Source organism: Danio rerio, chromosome 11 (assembly GCF_049306965.1).
Source record: "Danio rerio strain Tuebingen ecotype United States chromosome 11, GRCz12tu, whole genome shotgun sequence".
NCBI lineage: Eukaryota > Metazoa > Chordata > Actinopteri > Cypriniformes > Danionidae > Danio > Danio rerio.
In genome coordinates, this window is record NC_133186.1 from 4,727,501 (window position 1) to 4,750,000 (window position 22,500).

General features: G+C 33.6%; 1 pseudogene; it reads right to left on the reverse strand.

The window, feature by feature from the left end:
• Positions 1-22,500, reverse strand: part of LOC137490698 (bis(5'-adenosyl)-triphosphatase-like) — a 322,802-nt pseudogene that overhangs the window by 83,887 nt on the left and 216,415 nt on the right.

Here is a 22,500-nt window from a genome sequence, read left to right on the forward strand (position 1 = left end):
CTGTTAATGGAACATATTATTTTCTTTTCCCCCTGACCCTGGTGCTTGGCCCCTAATTTAGCCATCACATCAGAACCAGACATTGACCTCACTACACACCCCTGGTGTACACTTCTATCACAAACACTCAATTACAGAATGCTCACCAATCACCAGCAAGTCTGCTCAAACCAAAAACACACAAACCGCAATCACAACCACAGGTACCGCTCACACCACCAACCTTCAGGTCAGCACATCTCGACACCCTGTTCCACTCACAGTAAAACAGGGTAAAACTATGAAAGTGTCTGCACGCTGGCTGTTTATCATTCACACAAGGAGCAGTGCAGCTACGTTTCTGATTCTCCATCTTTATCTAAACTATTATACTCTCGTCTGGAGGAAGGGGAGCAAAAAAAATGACGAGTCCTGGCCCTCTGATAAAAATGTTAACTAGGTGAGTGTCAGAGAGATGGATTGTGGGCTGTCAGCGAGAGCAGGAACATGAGAATACATTGATATTTCTCATTACGTTGCCCTCTCCCCCGTCTTTGTTTTTTTCTGCCGAAACGGTGGCGCGGAGGAAGGAGGGCTTGACAATAAATCACGCCCCCAAATAACAGTCGAGCCGCTGCCGCCCCCAACCGTACGGCAAATATGATCGCTCGCTCACTGCTCCGCCATACTTTGAGAGAAAAAGCCATCGATAATGATCTAATGAACAAAGCTATCAAACCACATCAGGGTGGGAAAGAAAAAAGATAGAGGGTACAAGAGAAAGTGTGAGATACTTGATTTGAAAGTCTCTTACTGGCTCAGTGTGCAAAATGACGATTTTGCTGAAATTGTGATATATTGATAGCGCGGATAATGAAATGAGGGGTGAAATCGTTGAGATAAAAGATTGAGATATACAGTAAAGTACTGTAAGTGAGACTTACTCAATGAGATACTTGAGCAGAATGGTTTCAGATCGGATATAGAAAGGACTGAAATCTGCTCACTTAAAAAATTATAATAAAATAAAATCTGTTAATGGTTGGATGTCTGTTCCATTGTTTTATGGTAACTTTAGCAGATACATTACTGTACAATTACTAACAGAAATTGCATGGGACTCATGCTTGATTTTCAATTTATTTTCATTCAAGCTAGATTTTGAGATCTCCATCTTTACTCCAAGGCCTTGTGGAGTTCAATTTAAACTCTGCAATTTAACAAAGTAACTATTGTTGACCATTTTTTTTGGGTTAAATTAAAATTGTGCATGGCGATTTGCACATTGTCCAACAAAAACCATGTGATAAAAGGCCACATATTTTATATAATGGGCAAATTAGAGTAAAACGACTCAAAATGTTTAATAATGTCTGATTGGTTCATTGATTGATGTCAAAGACTTTTTAAACAACAAAGCCAACAGTATGATTCCAGGGAAAATACATTTCATTTACTAAAATAAAATGGATGTATACTGTATGTGTATGTCTATAATGTGTATGACTCCCATGAGCTTGGAGGACTGCATCCATACATATCTGCTATGACTCCAATAACTTATTCATAAAGTCATCTGGAATGCCAAAGAAAGCGTTCATGCAGGACTCCCAGAGCTCATCAAGATTCTTTGGATTCATCTTCAATGCCTCACCCTTCATCTTACCCTAGACATGCTCAATAATGTTCATTTTTGGTGACTGGGCTGGCCAATACTGGAGTAACTTGACCTTCTTTGCTTTCAGGAGCTTTGATGTAGAGGCTGAAGTATGAGAAGGAGCACTATCCTGCTGAAGAATTTGCCCTCTCCTTTGGTTTATAATGTAATAGGAAGCACAAATGTCTTGATACCTCAGGCTGTTGATGTTGCCATCCACTCTGCAGATCTCTCACACACCCCCATACTGAATGTAACCCCAAGCCATGATTTTTCCCTCACCAAACTTGACTGATTTCTGTGAGAATCTTTGGTCCATGCAGGTTCCAATAGGTCTTTTGCAGTATTTGTGATGATTGGGATGCAGAAATATCGACTTTTTGCCACTTTTTTTTCAAATGATCAACTAGAAGTCAAGACTTTTGTTCGGTAGTGTGTGTGTGTGTGTGTGTGTGTGTGTGTGTGTGTATATATAGTACAAGTTACAACAGGTTTATGTTTTTAAGTAAATTCTGCTTTTGATTCGCTTTGCTTTTAAGGCAACAGGTTTATTTAGAAGTAGGGAAACAAACAGCTTTTACAGAAAAACATTTTACACTAGTAGTAATGTGTTTTTGAGGTAAAATTTCAGGGTAAAAAATCTAAAATGTGTGTGTTTTTTGGCAGTTTTATACACACTGTATTTGCTTTGTTATTATTGCAATAAAAAAGTTAAAGCATTTATTTATATCTACATTAAAAAAAAACTTGAAATAAAATCTCAAATGAATAAATGAATGTTTTAGCAGTGTACAGAACATTTCACCAACCAGAGGTTGCACTTAAAGTGCACAAAAATGTATCTTTAGCTCCACCCACTCAGGTAAAAAACACCAGTCTATTCACACTTTCAGTAAACTTACATATTTGTGTATCATATTATTATAGGGGGTGATGCAGTGGCGCAGTAGGTAGTGCTGTCGCCTCACAGCAAGAAGGTCACTGGGTCGCTGGTTCGAGCCTTGGCTCAGTTGGCGTTTCTGTGTTGAGTTTGCATGTTCTCCCTGTGTTCGCGTGGGTTTCCTCCGGGTGCTCCGGTTTCCCCCAATGTCCAAAGACATGCGGTACAGGTGAATTGGGTAGGCTAAATTGTCCGTAGTGAATGAGTGTGTGTGGATGTTTCCCAGAGATGGGTTGCAGCTGGAAGGGCATCCGCTGCGTAAAAACGTGCTGGATAAGTTGGCGGTTCATTCCGCTGTGGCTACCTCAGGTTAAAAAAGGGACTAAGCCGACAAGAAAATGAATGAATGAATGAATTATGATAGGGAAACAATATATGTTAAAAAGTATTACAAATATTTTCATAAACTAATATAGCCTTTCCCTCATTTTCAAAGCTTCTCCAATAGTATTTATGCATTTTACTCAACAATCAGATAGGAATCATTTTGACTTCAATAAAATTACCTTGAGAGAAATTAAAAAGGTGCTGCCATCAACACGGAATTAAAATGAATGTTATTTGCCTCAGTGTGACACTTTTTTGTATCTTTGAAAAGCCTATTAAAAACATGTCATTTATTTGCAGTTATGTTTTATAGTCAAAATAATTTTTTTCCTCTTTTTTTTCATTTAAAAAGTGAAATAATTGTATTTCACTTTTCAAACATTGGTATAGAGTCCAAGCCTTTTCTCATCTTGCTTTTCAAATCCTATTCTCTTCACTATGAGGTTTGAGATATAAAACAATGTAGATTTAAATTTAGACTTTTAGAGTTGGGCAGAATTTAACGTCCCTCTCAACCCAAAGTCATCTTTACAGCTCGTCCGCCGATAGATTGGCAGACTTATGATTATAATCCCCACTCTGTCTTTTTAATATCTCCTCATTAAGTAACCCTGTGGAGAGTCTTCGTTCTGTTCCTGAGACGTGTGGCTTTGCTCGTGACAGCAGAGCCATTAAAAGTAACTTTAAAAGAACAGAAAAAAAGATTTGAGATAGATAGGGCTGTTTTACTGTATGGATTTATAATGGCCTTCTTTTCACAGTTGTTGCAGTGCAGCCGGGACATAATGTTGTGAATCTGAAAGTCGACTGACTGTTAAGTGAGTAGATTATATCTTAGATTTAAAACTGGATTACACTTTTAATATTGAACCATATTACAAACCACACTGCGAGATGAACATCTTTATTACAGAAATAGTTCAGTCTGATTTTAAACTTACTCCAAGAGTTCACACTTAGCTAATGATTGATTATAAAGTGAGTTTGGCATGCTGTCCCGGGAGAGAGCCCTTAGCTCATGAGATCCTTAAGCCTGGGGCTCCCTCGCCAGGGGAGTTTGAGCTCAGGTAGGTCTCGAGAACTCCCCCTTTTGTTTAGAGCTGATGACAGATTATAATTTGTTATTTAGAGATATACTGCTGGTTAAGAGTTTGACTATAGTGTTAATTTAGATTGATCAATTCCCTTATGACACATGCTTTTTAGACTGTGGGAGGAAACCAGAGAACCCGGGGGGAAACCCATGCAAGCTCTGGGAAAACATGTAAACTCGGCACAGAAATGACAGCTGGTCTGTTAAGGATTTGAACTAGTGATGTTCCTGCTGTGAGGCAACAGTGTTAACCACTGGATCACCTCGCCTCCCTATAAAGAGAAAGGTGGATGAGTAGGAGTGGAAAGGGGAATTCTTCAAGGCGAAGATAACTGTAGTAGGAAACTCTGGCTATTTGTAGTGAGTTTGGAATCATCTGATTGGTGAATCATGCATTAGTTAATGAGGGACCAGCCGTGTTCCATCATAATCACACACTCCTCTCGAAATTAGTTTAAGTAAATAAACTTCACAAAGTGACGTTGCGCTTTTCATGTTAAGACTGAATTCTAACATAACTGAGTAATAACTGAACTGAAAATAATAAAAAAAAATAGTACATACATTTTTTTAGCAAATAAAAATAAGTAAAAAAAAAAAAAAAAAATATATATATATATATATATATATATATATATTTTTTGCTTATTTACTTTTATTTGCTAAAAAAAATTATGTACTATTTTTTATTATTATTTTCATATATATATATATATATCATACAGAAAATACAATAAAATAAAATTTGATATAACAATATGATGATTATTACTATAAAAAAACAATAAATAAGTAAATAAATAAATGAGCAGTTACACTGCATTGATGTGTCTGTTTTAAATAATGTTTTATTAAAATATGTTTCATGATAAAAATAATAGTAATTAGTCAGTTAAACTGGTCTATATTCAAGTCACTCAAAAATATATAAATATAATGCCTTAATAGTTTAATAATATTATAAAGTATAATAAATGTAATCAATTTATGAATAATATAATGAGTAAAATGATTTTCCATTTAAAGTCAGTGTCTAAATATTTTTTATTAAATATTGTTATATATTATATTAAATAATCTTATTTATGTACACAGCAACTAACTAACTAAACGAACGAACGAATAAATAAATATTGAGTACACTGAAAAAAAATTAATCAAAGATGATTCTTTGGATTTACTGTTGAACTTTATTAAACTTAATTTGTTTGCTTAAATTCAACACAAATAAATTGTTTGCAACAGTTCTGCATGCAACACTTTTTTTCAGTGTAATAGTAATAGTATAGCGCACATTTACGTGTCATATTGAAATAAAACCCAACTAATAATATAAATAGAAACATGCAAACTACAATAGCATATCAGTACTTAAACATGTATTAATTAACCCTAACCTAAACCCAAACCCTAAACATATATAAAGTACAGTACATGTAGTTAAATAATAATACTCAGTACGTATTTGTATAATTGGTAACACTTCACAATAAGGTTGTATTAGTTAATGTTAATCCATGAACAAACAAGGAACAATACATTTATTACAGTATTTGTTCACGTTAGTTAACATTAGTTAATGAAAATACAGTTGTTCGTTAGTTAACTCACCGTGCATTAACTAATGTTAACGAGTGTGACTTTAGATGTTAATAATGCATTAATAAAAATTGATTATGATTAATAAATACAGTACAAGTAAGGTTCATGATTAGCCAATGTTAGTAAATCCATTAACTAATGAAATCTCATTGTAACATGTGTGACTGTATACTTACAATTATATAATACAATTGTGAAATTGTACAATTTAATAATTTTCCTCTTCAAACTTGACAGATTTTACATTCCTGACATTGAAGTCGATGATTCTTCAGGAACTGTGTAAACTATAGAAAGTATGATTTCAGGCCTAAAATCTTTCTGTCTTAACTGTTAAAGTGCAATGCTTTTGTTTTCATGATTAAAAAAGGTCACACTACTTATTTCCGAAGCCCACTGACCTTTACGAAGAGGATGGAGTTGCTGAGATTAGAAAGCACGTCTTGAAACTAGGAATCTCCATAGTCATGTTTTTGTTTAGTCTTTTTTTTCTTGCGCACGGTGGCTTCTTTCAACACATCATTTAGCAAATGGCCGTTTAATGCATTAGGGATGAGAAATGCGAGAGAGCAAACAAAATAAAGTCCCATTTCTTGGAATCCACCCAAGTCCAAAGCAAACACCCCATTTAATGCTTCTGTCGCAATGACAGGTTTTAGTCTCGAATCTCGAATTATTAAAGGATTAGTTAACCCAAACGTGAAAAGTCTGTCATTGTTTACTCACTTTAAAGATATTTCATCCATAAATTACTTTATTTTCTCTATTGAACACAAAAGAGCAACCATTGGCACAATGTCCTTTTATATCATGTGACATCTACAGCTTTTAAGGCTCAAAAATGGCTTAAGACTGAAAGGGAAACAGAATTTTTTTTTTTTCTTTATTATTATTATTTTTTGTTTACTATTTTCTATTTTTGGTTCTTTTAGATGTCTTTGGTCTGCTCTGCATTTTCACTCAAAAATACAGTATAAATATATGTGTCAAGAAATGAGGCCAGAAAACAAATATTAGATTTTTTTTACACAGCCTTAATTATTTTACTGCAAAATATTATTAATAAAAAATCTGTGATTAATGTACAATAATAATGCATTGATTTACTATTGCAAGACCTTGTTTTTATTAAAAAGGCCATTGTGAAAGCCCCTAATTTCTTTATTTTGCAAATGTTTTGATGATTGTCGTTATCTAAAATAAAAGTAAACCCTTTACAGTTCTGATTAAAGTCTTTGTTGGTCACACACCAGACGCCACACAGCGTCATCTAAATAGTTTCACATTAAATAACATTCGAGTGTGCAGATCTGGTGTGCAATACCAACTGTCAAGATTGTGGCGCGTCGTGACGCTGAGCGGTGTGCGACCTGCTTTTGTTTTAAATGTATGACAAAAACTGACAGAATATTTTAAGGTCTTTTCTTTGTCACCGGAAATAGAACAAACAAACAAACAAACAAACAGACAGACAAACAGACAGACAGACAGAAAGACAGATCAAAATAAATAAATAAACGAACGAACGAACGAACGGACGGACGGACGGACAGACAGACAAACAGACCAAAACAAACAAACAAACAGACAGACAGACAGACAGACAGACAGACAGACAGACAGACAGACAGACATTTAAACAAACAAACAGACAGGCAGATCAAAATAAATTAAACAAACAAAAAATGGATAACAATAAACAAGCAGACAAACACAGACAGACGAACGAATGAACGAACAAACAAACAAACAAGCAAACAAACAAACAAACAAACAAACAAACAGACAGACAGATAGACAGATCAAAATAAATAATAAATAATAAAATAAATAATAAATAAATAAATAAATAAATAAATAAATAAATAAATAAATAAATAAATAAATAAATAAATAAATAAATAAATAAATAAATAAATAGGCAGGCAGATCAAAATGAATAAATAAATAAATAAATAAATAAATAAACAAATGGATAACAATAAACAAGCAGACAAACAAACACAGACAGACACAGACAAACAAACAAACAAACAAACAAACAAACAACAAACAAACAGACAGACACAGACAGACAGACAGACAGGCAGACAGACAGACAGACAGACAGACAGACAGACCAAAATAAATAAATAAATAAATAAATAAATAAATAAATAAACAGACATACAGACAGACAGATCAAAACAAACAAACAAACAAAAAATAAACAAACAAATGGATAACAATAAACAAGCAGACAAACAAACACACAGACACACAGACAAAACAAACAAACAAAACAAACAAACAGTCATCAATAATTACTGGTAATTTATTTTAATATAATCCTGTGCCACCAAAGATTTATAGAACTTTACATTTTCAAAGGAGAGTAAACTGCCTTCTACTCCTTTTAGTCTGACTGACGGGAAAATTAAAAAGAGACATTAAGTAGTTGACAGAGAAATAAAAGGAAAGAAAGGAAGAAAAATGGCAACAAGACACATGATAAGCAGTGATGGCCCATTCTTTGGCAAGGTGACACTGCAAAAGGAAAGTGGAAATGCCATCAGGTACATCAGACGGAGCAGGAGCACCGCAGCTGAGCCGAAGACTGTATCTTTCACACAGGAGCTGTCAGGCTCTTTATGACCACGCTGCGGGAGTCTACTGTAGCATGTCACATTGTCTCAATAAAGTGACAAATAAAAACCCACGCTGGAGTCCTATTGTTTTCCACGCTGGATAAACACCCTAACTGTGATGCCTGAAGCTGTGGGGCCTGTGCTCGAGATGAAGCCTGTGCAGAACTGAAGGGGAAATATAATGGAATGAAAAGAAACAAGACTGAACAAAAAAAATATTCATCAGCAGGCACATAAGCAGTCTCAAAGTGTATGTGTCAATAAATATATTAACTCTTTTTCCTTTTTTATAGTTGCCAGCAACCATAAGAATTTTTGATGATTTGATGAACACCTGAAATTTATATTTTAGAAAGGGCTTCTATTTCTTGCTGCTGAACAACAGAAAACTGACTATGATCACCTCATGTGCTTTATTGAGTGTTAAATGCTAATAATGTGAGTTGAATGTGAAATTGAACTTTAGATCTGTGACTCAGTGCAAGCCAACACATATCAGTGATTCAGAATCTACATTTAATCATTTTAAATATATGTATTTATATTTTAATTATGTATTAGATTACAAACCTTGCCATTTTGTAGGGGTGCAGTGAGTGCACTATTCTGTGCTTCTGAATGACTGTATTTTTAATTTCTGCCGTTTTTTTTGCCTGGTGCAAACAGCTCAAATGCTTATCACTGCATATCTCGTCATGTAGTGTGTTGTTAGGTCACAGAGTTACGCACAATGTAACCTGCTCACCGAATCAGAATCAGAAAAAGCTTCATTGCCAGGTATGTTTACACATACAAGGAATTAGATTTTTGTGACAAAGCTTCTACAGTGCAACAGAATTACAGAAACAGGATATAAATATAAAACAGAAAATACATATATTTAAATATAGAATTAAGTAGTGAATGCAAATATACAAATTGACATTTTGACAATATTGAAATTGAGTGTTTGTACAGGTATAATACAATATTCAACATAATATGTGCAGCTGTTATGTAATGTTATGTTATATATATATATATATATATATATATATATATATATATATATATATATATATATATATATATATATATATATATATATATATATATATATATATATATATATATATACAAATAACGACTAAAAATAAGTCTTTGAAAACGGGTTTCCCAAGCCAGGTGGCGCATTAGACCAGGGGCACATCTCCTGTTTCCAAAATGCATCACAAACTGCTTGAGAAACTGTTCTACTATGAAAATTGGTGATGAAAATAAATGATGTACATTCAATAAGTACATAAGATGTACTTGTGTTTACTAACTGTTTCTTTATTTAAACATGAACTTTGAACTGTAGGTCTAGATAAGCTCCAAACAGCGATTTTTAATCACCTTAATCCGACTAAAGTCATAATTAACTAAATAGAAATGGAATTAAGACGTGGAGTATGCAGATATTAGTGGCATTATTGAAGTAAACACCGCAATCAAACTATTACCGCAATGTAGGACTTTTCGCCATATGCAGAAGTTTTTTTTTTCTTTCCATTTGGTGTACGTTATTAAATTTCATAACATTTTAACCAGTCCTTCATCCTTATTTGTGTCTAACACCCCAGTTTGCGTTAACTGTCGATAACAGCCCACCACTAATACAAAGTGTATAGCAACTTTTCATAACTATTATCATCAAGTATTCAAGAGATGGACTGCCTGAAGGGAAGAAACTGTGTTGGCCTGTTCTGGTGCACAATGCTATGTAGCGTCGACCAGAAGGTAAAAGTTCAAAGAGGCAATGTGCTGGGTGTGAGGCATCCAGAGTGATTTTGGCAGCCCTTCTTCCGGCTCTGGATAAGTAGTTCTTGGAGAGTAGGGAGGGTTGTACCAGCGATTCGCTCAGCAGTTCAAACTATTCGACGTAGTCTTCGGAGGTCAGATTTGGTAGCTGAACTATACCAGACAGTTATTGACGTGCAGAGGACTGATTCAATATTGGAATGTAGAACTGTTTTAGCAGCTCCTAATGTTTACGCTCGTGTAATTTATATTAGTTGCTAATTAATAGTACAACTTCATGTGGAACTCTGAATCTGCATCTTATTTCTGCTGTCGACCGGAGGTCGCATTTCGGCTGCGGACACACACTTTAAGAGTGTTCCTGACTGAATTGATAAAATATGCGTTTTTTCACCAAGGCAACCCGAGGTGCTGAAATATAATTGGCTAAACTGGCATTGGCCAGGTTAGAAGACCAAAACAAAGACAGATGTTCCAATAAGTAACGCACATTTTCAAAGCAGAATATCTGACTATAACATTGTTTTTCTGATAAACAAGAATGTTCACTTTACATGTTTCTTAAATATCTGCAAACATATTATGGTATTTTTAGGGTTTAGAAGAGTCAAACTCTTACAAACAGTCCCTTTAAGCAAAAGCATATATATGTTTATTTTTATTTTTTTGATAGTCTACAGGACAAACCATTGTTATACAGGATGCAGGAGTTAACCAATTCATATTAATCACGAATCATAGTAAACAACTAAATAACCCCTCATTGTATTTACAATAATAATAAAAAATCAGTAGGCACTTATATCTAGCTATTTAGCCTTCAGATGTGCCAGATCTGTATTTTCATAACTTCTTACATGGTTGGTGAGGTCCCAAACAAAAGCTGCTTTTCTCTGAACACAATGCAAACACTAATCCGTCCAAAACTCAGAAGCAGCAGCAGCAAAGATTTAACTCCCAGACTGCAGTTTCTAAAACATTTTGTTGTCCTTTGGGTGCCTCAGTCTACACTGAAACTTTAAACAAAGAATATTTTTACCTCAAGTTCTCATAGGTGGTTTGACAGCCAATATTGTGCTCTTAAAGAAAGTCAGTATTGTGTTCATTGTTGAGTTTGTCTTTTTCTTTGCACTTTTTCCAAGGACACCACAGCCAGTTCTAAACAATCAATTTGGTATACGTTGCCACTGTCATTTTCAAAAGTAAAAAAAATAAATAAATAAATAAAAATCGCTAGTTCCAACTTCTCGACGAAAGCACATGCATTGTAAATGAAAATCTGAAAAATTGAAAAATTTAACTTCAAAATCGTAATTTTGTTTTGTTTTTTTGGAAAATCACACACATACATGCACACATTCATAAAATATATACCATTTTGTAGAAAAAAGAGCATTTACTAGGCTACTAAAGAAGAAAAAAAAATATTAAAACAAAAGCTTATTTGAATGATTCTCTAGCGTAATGTCTAAAGTGATGACAAAATAGGTGATGTTGCTCACACTTTAAGATTATAAGGCTGAACAGCATAAAATTCCATCAGTCTGCAGAGATTTCACAGCATTTCTGTGAATCAGGAGATTACAATAATCAACCACAAAAAAGACAAAGCAACACAAACACTACCAGATTACTGTTGTGTTTGCGATTACGAAAACAACACTAAACACATGCAGGCATTTCTTCTTTCTTTCTTTTTACTGAACTAGTCTGCAGTAACGAAAACAGGAGACTCATTAGAAACAAACAGATGGCCAACCAAGAAACTCAGGGTTATACAAAGTGGCATAAAGTGGTCAACACAAAATACAAACAATCCTGATATGTGAGTCCCATCTCAAAACACACTACAAGTATATGGTATAAATACAGCACTACAACACACATAAGAGAGAGATCGACTTAGAAAGTCACCAATTTTATAATTTTTTGATCATCTGTAATTTGACTTATCTCCTCTAAGGGCTTATAATACGTATAATACAGTCTCTGTTGTCATCTTGTGGATGGACATCATCAACCGTCTTTGCTCTGATCAATGACAGGCTGATAGTCGCCAACTATCAAGTCGCCATATATATATGCATTTATTTATGTAAAATAAAATAAAATTAAATATTAGGGGAGCAAGCTTATGAGATGAATTTACAGCATATTTATATATAGCTTTTTTTACTACTTTCAGTTAAAAACGTCAAAACATGATTTCATATCTGGCAAGTTTCATCTGCAGCATCTTATAAAAATGAGGAATGCTGCAAGTGATTCATCCTCAGGAGATCATGAGCATGAGCAAAGATCAAGATAAATGCTCTTCATCTTTATGCAGAAGCTGTTGCCATTTGCAGACAAAATTAAATTGTGCTGGCTTTACTTTGCCTTTTGCATTAGGGTTAAAATATATTGTACATATTACATATTCTGTTTGAAGGGACCCTAGTGTGTCCTAAATACATATTCAAATAGGAATTATGTCATGGGTGTACAGTATATCAAGGGCCCACATTTTCCGGGCGACATATTCCTTCATTTCCTATTATTATTATTATTAATATTATCACAGTATAGCAAAAGTTTTAGTTATAAAAATACTGCACTCTGTATATTTCCATGTGTGATTTTCTAGACAAACGTATTATAATTTAAGAACAAAACAACAAACAAAGTAAACATTCTACATTAAATAAATAAATGAATAAATAAATAACATGTCCATGATGTCTATCATTATCAAAAACAAAACAACACAAAAAAATAACAATTATATATGATAAAATAACAGGAAAAAGCTTTATTAAAAAATAAAATCAGCTAAGATAAATAAACAAACAAACAAACAAACAAACAAATAAATAAATAAGTAAAAACAATAATAATAATAATCACTATTATTATTATTATTATTATTATTATTATTATTATTATTATTATTATTATTATTATTACAATATTTACCTAAACTGCAAAAAGATTGATTCAACAGGTATAATTACAAAAAAAATATTGAATTTACTTGTTCAGATTAAAATGAACAAAACATAATCCCATACAAAAAAAAAAATAAAAAAATCGCAATAGTAAATGATATTGGATTCAAATGAACAGTAAGAAAAATACTAATTATAGTTATTGGCAGAGCCGGAAGAGTTTATTTGTTTATATAAATGTGTTAAAATATATATTATATAATATGCTATATAAACATTATATTATTATAATATTATAACATTATATTATTATTATTATTATTAATAATATTATTATTATTATTATTATTTTATATATTCAGTTTTTAATATTCATTTCAGTAATATTATTAACTAATATGCAAATGTTTATGTGATTTACTTCTAATACAATTTGTAAATATTTTCTGTCTTTTAGTAGATATATGGGAGTCTTGCTATATTTACCAAACAAGTAGATAAGAAATTAAAGTCATAATAGGTTATTAACTCTTTAATTAAATAATTAAAAAAAATCTGATAGAAACTAAAACAGCTGATGGAGTATACACTAACCTGCACATTATTCAGTCACAAGATGGCGCCAAAAAATCAAAAACGCAAAGCTGACAGATACAAAACGGGTTCAATGAAGCATAGACTAACCTACACATGAATCATTCACATGGCAGTATTGAACAGTTATAAACAGTCAAAAAGCACAGTGTGAGACACAAGCAGATATATAAGAATGCAGATGTAAGTATATACATTTAAACGTATTCACTGACATTCAAGGTAATTCAAAATTCCCAGATGGGTCTGTGTTATTAAGCAGTTGTTATCTATGAACAACATACCTCACAAAGTTGCAACTGACCAATCAGAATCGAGTCAATTGAGTCATTAAAGTCAGTCATGTAATAATCTATGATAACAACCTCCTGGATTTATTTTATCCCTAACATAATTTACGAATATTAGCATATGTCTAATACACGCACACAAGTGCTCTGAAAGGTTTCATTTTGTCAAAGAAAATTTGTTTGAATTTGCAGCGAGACATGGCCAGGATTCTCTCATAAAAGCCAGTGAGATTGAAGTGTCATGCACTAGATGATTAGCTCACGTATTTACCCGCTTCACACATCAGCGCAAAATGAAGCGTCCACAAAAAACCTTTGGCTTCAAACCGTGACACAACGACCCTTCATCCTCTCAGTACACCCACTCACCTGCTACTTGCTATTGCTCCAGAAAAAAAACAACATTTCTTTACTGATGTTCAGCAGTAGTGGGATGCTAAAAACCCTGTCGCCTCTTAAATAGGCTTTATGAGCGAGTAAACGCATCTAGTTTACCTTATAAAACATTTAACAGTGTAAGGTAAAGAGGGAACAGCCCTCAGTCATTATTTATATGAAGACAAAAACAGCTTGGAGGAAGGAAAAGAGAAAGAAAGTAATCAATTGTAGCACAGGCAGTGAAATTACAGTTGAAACCAGAATTATTAGCCCCCTGAATCATTTTTCCCCAATTTCTGTTCAGAATAAAGAAGATTTATTCAACACATTTCTAAACATAATAGTTTTAATAACTCATTTCTAATAACTGATTTATTTTATCTTTGCCATGATGACAGTAAATAATATCTGACTAGATATTTTTTAAGATAATAGTTTTCAGCGTAAAGTGACATTTAAAGGCTTAACTATGTTAATCAGGCAAGTCATAGTATGCTTACCGGCCACTTTATTACAGTGTTTACAATACAATTTAACGCTTTTTAAGACGTTTTTAAGACCTTAAAGAGCCCATATTATACATGAAATAAGGTCATATCTTGGTTGTAAGGGTCTCCAACAACAGTCTAATATGCATGCAAGGTCAAAAAACACTTTCATGGTCTTATAATCTGCATTTATTTTTATCTAATTATCCCAGCGACTCCTGTATGAATCGTCCAGTGATTCATTTGTTCCCAAACCCCTCCTTAGCGCGAAGCTAATCTGCGCTGATTGGGCCGATGACAGTCTGTCGCGATTGGTCGACTGCCTTCAGTCAGAGAGGGAAATGGCCAATAGCTAATCAGCAATTTAAAAAGTAATCACAGTTCATACACGCTCGATAGTGTAGGCGTGGACTTTAGCTGCCACACTATGGCGAGTGGATAGTGCCACGGATAACCGAACGAAGGAGACAGTCGTGTACTCGCCATACCACACACACACAAAAACACACACACACCTCCGGATGACAACGCTCCCGCTTCAGCCCGCACCCGCCAGGTTTTAGCCTGAGAACCCGCTCCGTTTTCTGCCCGCCGCGCCCGGTCCCGCTAGAGCGGAGAACACAACCAAATATCACCCAGTATACAGTCCAGACAGCCAAGCTGTCTGTATACACACAGCACAAAGTACACAAAGCTCGTTCGTTCGTTCGCTCTCTCTCTCGCTCTCTCTCTCTCTCTCCCTCTCTCTCCCCGCGCCAGATTTCTGCGGCGCGGGAATACATTTCCGAATAAATCGCGGGAGCAGAACTCTAGCACGGAGCTCCATAAACAAACAGCACGCGTCGCGTTTTTAACGTGACTTTGCACGCGATAAGATAATATATCCTGTTAACCTGATACAGTACACGCGGTTACAAGTAACAAATCACAACTAAATACATTTGCAAGCTAGAGTAAACGAGCCAACAACTTTAACCGCACGTACTTACACTTGAGAAATGTAGGAAGAAACCCATCCTGACGTCCATCAGTTACTCTTTACTGATCCTTCCTTTAACAAACTCAGATGAAGTATTCTTTGTAGCATGTAGCTTCCAGAAGTTTCCAACTGCTTGGTTATAATGCTGATGTTTCATCTTTGGGTAGAGACTCAATATATCCATCTGCAGTGTGACTTCAATCGACCGGCATGTTTGTGTTTGTGGGTGTGCGTGTGTTTGTGGGTGTGTGTGTGTGTGTGTCTGAGTTACTGCGTCAGAGGGCGGGGCCTCAGGTTTGAAATCTCCCGGGTTTGCGCGTGCACGTGAAAAACTTTGTTTCGTTCGTACGTCATGGCGAAACACCTAATGAGTCGGTATCAAGGCGACTCGTTTGAAGCACTATGATTCGACTCTTTTATAGATGAATCAACAGTTTTAAACACTGTATTCTTACAGATTTAAGCCTTAGCTGGATACTTCACTTCACTTAGAGCTGTGTTACACACTACATGGAGGGGAATTTTCAAAAACCCATAATATGGGCTCTTTAACATATATAATTTAAGACCCCAAAATTTTTTAATTTCTTTGGAATAGGCTACTCATTTTAATGTTCTCGTTAGATTTAAACAAACTGTGCCTTGTCACAGTATGGATAACCCACAGTACCTGCCTTTTGGGTGTCTGGTGGTGAAATGAAACTGTTATAGCTGACTATGAGGGGGCGTCTGAACTAGAGCTGTAATCAGGAAATAAAAGTTAGGCCCGATAGAGCCCGAACTCGACAAGTACATTTTGACTGACAGCTTTTTAAAAGCCCGAACCCGTTTATAGCGCGACATTATCCAAATGTGCACAGGCACACAGCTCTTTTGTCTTTTTTCATGAATGAGTTGTTTATAAGGGTTAACATTACTTATTCATAACATAGGCTATAGGCCTAACATTAGTAACTATATTAGTAAATATAGTTTTATATTAGTAAAAAATATATATATATATTTAATTATAATATATATATATATATATATATATATATATACATATACATATATGTATATATATACATATATGTATGTATATATATATATATATATATATATATATATATATATATATATATATATATATATTTTATAATAGTATTATATTAGTAAAAATGTATGTATAAAAATGTATATATATATATATATATATATATATATATATATATATATATATATATATATATTTTATATATATATATATATATATATATATATATATATATATATATATATATATATATATATATTTATTTATTTTTTACTTTTATTTAATATTTACAATACAAATCCAATTAGATCCACATTATTTGGTAAATGAAGCAAGTCTGTCATATAATATCTCTACAAAAAGACAGTAAATATTACTTTACAAACTGTATTGTACATAAATCATCTAAATATCTTCATATTAGTCAATAATATTATTGAAATAAATATAAAAACTAAATTAATATAAATGTACACACATTTACACAAGTAAATACAGAAGTAAAACATAAGTAAATACAGAATCAATGATGGGCTAAAAATCTGTGGAAATCTGCGCGCAAAGATTCCGTGTGGCCCTACCGATTAGTGTATCACAGTGGCTTGTTCTGTAGACAAAAAAAATCCTTAAGGGGGCTAATAATATTAACCCTAAATGTTTTTTTTTATTTATTTATTTAAAAAAAAAAAAAAAAACACTTTTAGACTTTCTCTAGAAGAAAAAAATGCTAAAGGAAATACTGTTAAAATTCCTTTACTTATTTTGAGAAATAAAAAATAAAAAAATAAATAAATAAAAACACTGGAGGGCTAATAATTCTGACTTCAGCAGTAAATGGCAAAACTCCACAATCACCTCGTGACCACATGTAAATGAAAAAAACAAGCTAATTTATCATGCGGCAGTCGAGCACTGTTGATGAGGCCCTTCATTTCTCTCAAAGCACTTTTGGGAATTAAAGCAAAAGGCTTATAAATGGGTTGAGTGGAATATTTATATGAGGCTGCTGATATTCAGGCTAGTGTTAGTGAGAGCGTGTTTCAATTACATGTAAAATGTCACAGTAATAAGATGCGGGTAATAAAACAATCAGGAGGATTATAGTTTACTTGCATTGTACTGTATAGGACTGTTATGCACATTATAAAAACCCAGGTAGATGTTTATGAAGCCTAATTTAGATAATATTACATTAGAAGGATTTCATATTGTATAACACTAATTCTAGAAGTATTTGGTTTCCAAAATATTAAATAATTAGTTTACCTTTATGTGTGCATGTATACACGCAGGCACGATACATACACATTTATTGAATACAAAATCTGTAACAATTACTATTTATTTATTTATTTATTTTGTTTTTAATTTAGTTTAATTATTTATTTAAAATAATTTATTTAATTTAGTTTTTTTGTTTATTTGTTTGTGCTTTATTAAATTTATTTTAATTTATTTTAGCTTGATTGTTTGTTTGTTCGTTTGGCACAAAGTTTTACGTACACATTTTTTGAATACAACATCTTTTACAATTACTATTTATATTTTTGTGCTTAATTTAGTTTAATTTTAATTAATTAATTGTTGTTTATTTATTTATTTAAAACCATTTATTCAATTTTGTTTTTTGTTTATTTGTTTGGTTGTTTGTGTTTTAATTTAATTTAATTTATTTTAGCTAGTTTGTTTTTATTATAACAGTTAACACAATAATAATAACAATAATAATAATATCAAACAAAAAATTATTAATAAAAAAACAAACAAACAATGTAATATTAATAATAATAATAATAATAATAATAATAATAATAATAATATTATTACTACTACTACTACTACTACTACTACTACTAATAATAATAATAATAATAATAATAATGTTAATATTAATAATACTAATACTACTACTGCTACTACTACTACTAATAATAATAATACTAATACTAATAATAATAATAATAATAATAAACATAAGACACATAATAATAATAATAATAATAATAATAATAATAATAATAATAATAATAATAATAATAATAAACATAAGACACATAATAATAATAATAATAATAATAATAATAATAATAATAATAATAATAATAAACATAAGACACATAATAATAATAATAATAATAATAATAATAATAATAATAATAATAATAATAATAATAATAAAACGTAAGACACTGATAATAATAATAATAATAATAATAATAATAATAATTATTATTATTATTATTATTATTATTATTATTAACATTTTAGAACCAATTTTGTAGTGATTGATTAATAATTTTAATTTTGTGGTAAGATATTCGTTTAAGAACTCAATTTATATCCAAATGCTACTCTGCGTGATGACATTACACAGTTACAGGCAGAAAGTGTGTGTGTCTGCGTGTAATACATGATGCTGAGCATGTTCACCACTTGAACCTCACCTCATCATAGATGCTGTCATTCTTCTCGAAGTCTCCAGCCTTCCTCGGCAGCATGGACATGGACATGCTGTAATTACAAGACCAAAGAGAGCAGCAGTTAATCGAAAAAACCAGTGCATTCAGTAAAGCTGAGGTCACTGTCAGAGAAAGTAAGGACATGTTCATTTCCACCAGACTCCATATCACCTCTTTCACAGGCTCCTCCACTGTTCACTTCTCTTAAAGAGATAGTTCACCCAAAAATGATAAACTCCATCCCACAGGTCATCCAAGATCAAAATCAGAATCGTTTTTATTGCCAAGTATGCTTCACACATACAAGGAATTTGTTTTGGCTACAGAAGCTTCCAGTGCACATAAAGTGACAAGTGACAACACAAAATACATATGAAAAAAGACGACAAACATTAGACAGAGATGCAATTAGACAAAAAAGCTATGAATGTTGAATTGTACGTACATATTTCTTAAAAATATACAAGTTTTAAGGTGCTGTTGAGAAAGTATTGCACATGTTTATTGCACAGTAGGAGGATATTTAACTGTTCATGAGGTAGATGGCCTGTGGAAAGAAACTTTTCCTGTTTCTGGCTGTTTTGTGCTCGGTGCTGTAGCGCCGACCAGACGGCAACAGTTCAAACAGGGAGTGTGCTGGGTGTGAGGGGTCCAGAGTGATTTTGTAAGCCCTTTTACTCACTCTGGAGGAGTGCAGTTCTTGAAATGGAAAAGTAGTGCCAGCGATTTATTAAGCAGTCCGAACTATTTGCTGTAGTCGGAGGTCAGATTTGTCAGGCAAGATCTACAGTTAAAGTCAGAATTATTAGCCCTACAAAATTATTACCCCTTTATATTTTTTCTACAATTTCTGTTTAACGAAAATGTTTTTTTCAATACTTTTCTAAATATAATAGTTTTAATAAATAATTTCTAATAACTGATTTATTTTACCTTTGCCATGATGACAGTGCATACTATTTTAAGAAACATGCTAAGAGAACATTCGTGTTTATCTGAAAAACAATGCTAAAGTCAGATATTCTGCTTTGAAAATGTGCATTACTTGCTGGAATGTCTGTCTTTGTTTTGGTCATTAAACCCACCCAATGCCATTTTAGCCAGTAATATTTCACCACACGGGGTTGCCTTGTTGGAAAACAGTGTATTTAATTAATTCAGTCATTTATGCTCTCAAAGTATACATCCTTGACTGAAATGCGACCTCCGGTGGATCATAGCAGACTCCGAAATGAGACGCAGATTCAGAGTTCCACATGAAGTGGTTTTTAACTAGCAAACAATATAAATATTATGTACGTAAAACATTAGGTGAGCGGGTAGCATTGTAATCGCATGTCCTAACAACACGCTACGTGAAGAGATTTGCAGTGATAAGCAATCTGGCTGTTTGCACAAGACGAAACACGACAGAAATTGAAATACAGCCATTCAGAAGCACAGAATAGTGCACTTACTGCACGAAATGGCAAGGTTTATAATCCAATTAATACACATTAAACCTCTTTAACATTATTAAATGTAGATGCAGAATCACTGATATGTGTTGGCTTGCACTAAGTCACGGTTCTAAAGTTCAGTTTCAAACGGTTTATTTTATTTTCAAGATCTGAGGTGAACTATCTGCTGCTGCTTTTAGCAATAAATGTCATATCAAACCCTCAATATTAGCATGTTACACTGAGGTGCACCTGAGGTGATCATTGTCAGTTTTTTCCGTTGTTCACCTATGAGAAACAGAAGACGTTTCTTAAATAAAAATTTCAGGTGTTGATTAGAACAAAAACTTTTTTTATATGGAAAATAGTCCTTCAATTGCGTGCCGTTGCTTTTGTTTAGAACTTAAATCAGCCTTTAGGGCAAATCTTTAGTTCACTTCATTTGGTCTGGACCAAGGGTAACAAATGATACATTGTAGCGTTTTCTGCCATCTTTAGGTCCTTTTCACACCACACTGACTGCTTTGGTCCGAACCAGTTGAAAAGAACCAAAATGTAGTCAACTGACAAAATCCACATCTCTCATTGGGCAGATGTTGTTGAATGTATTTCCTAAACTGCTTATCGATTGGTCAGAATTCACATGCGACAAAATGTCAATGGAACTCCAGCAAGTAAACAAACTGGCAGATACAAAATGTCTATGGCTGCGTCCGAAACCGCCTACTACTCAGTAGGTACTGCATTTGAATTTAAACGTACTACTCGGCTGTTAGAAAAGTACGTTCTATACAGTATGAACGTGAAAAGTATGAATGGAATTCGGACGTACTACATCCGCCATTTTGTCATAGTCACGTGACCAACCTGCGTCAACTGCGTCGCTTTACTCCCATTCATGAATTAGCTCTCGGGGCATCATGTGATAGCGCAGCATGCATGCGATGCGCACTCCAGAATCTCGCCGGAAGTAGTAAGTCATCCGGGTACTTCTCACATACTGATTTTCGAATTCTATGAATTCGGACATACTACTCGGCTCGCATACTGATTTTAGCGTACTATATAGTATGGAAGTATGCGGTTTCGGTCGCAGCCTATGTCTTTTGACTATGGAGCTACGACTGCGCTGGCTGATTGTATCCCTTCTTATAGTATACTATATAGTTTGTATACGTCACTTTAGTCCAGGGGTGTCAAACTCAATTCCTGGAGGGCCGAAGCCCTGCACAGCTTAGTTCCAACCCTGCTCCAACACACTTACCTGTAGGTTTCAAACAAGCCTGAAGGACTCAATTAGTTTGATCAGGTGTGTTTAATTAGGGTTGGAACTAAACTGTGCAGAGCTGCGGCCCTTTTGTAACTGAGTTTGACACCTGTGCTTTAGACAAACTAAATATTTTAAGTATGAAGTGCGGCTGCAACTGGAAAACAATGTTTTAATGCATTGCAAACGATGAAGGTGCATCGCACGTCACTTTAGGAGGGGGCATGAATTAATTTTGCTAAACTGCGACATGGTCATCGTCCGGAAATATTACCAACGATCCATCAGGTAATGTTTCTCCCTCTCTCTCTCTCACTCTCTCTCTGTTTAAAATTGTTAGCAAAGCACTGTCAACAAACATTCTTCCACATTAATGCACAGCGCATCGGCCTACGGCAGCTGGATTAGTTTAAAAAGGCGCAGTACTTTTTGCGGTTGAGCCTGTTTTAGTTCGGATCATATTCTCACCTCAAACGAACCGCTACAGGATTACTTTGAAAGTGTAACGTGACCACCTCTTCAAGGAGGTCTCAGTACGCTTGTTTAGTCTGCTTTTGGTGTGCACTTAAGTACAACTGCTACATTTACACCAGCCCAAATGAACCGCACCAAGAGGCAAAACAAACTAGTGCGATT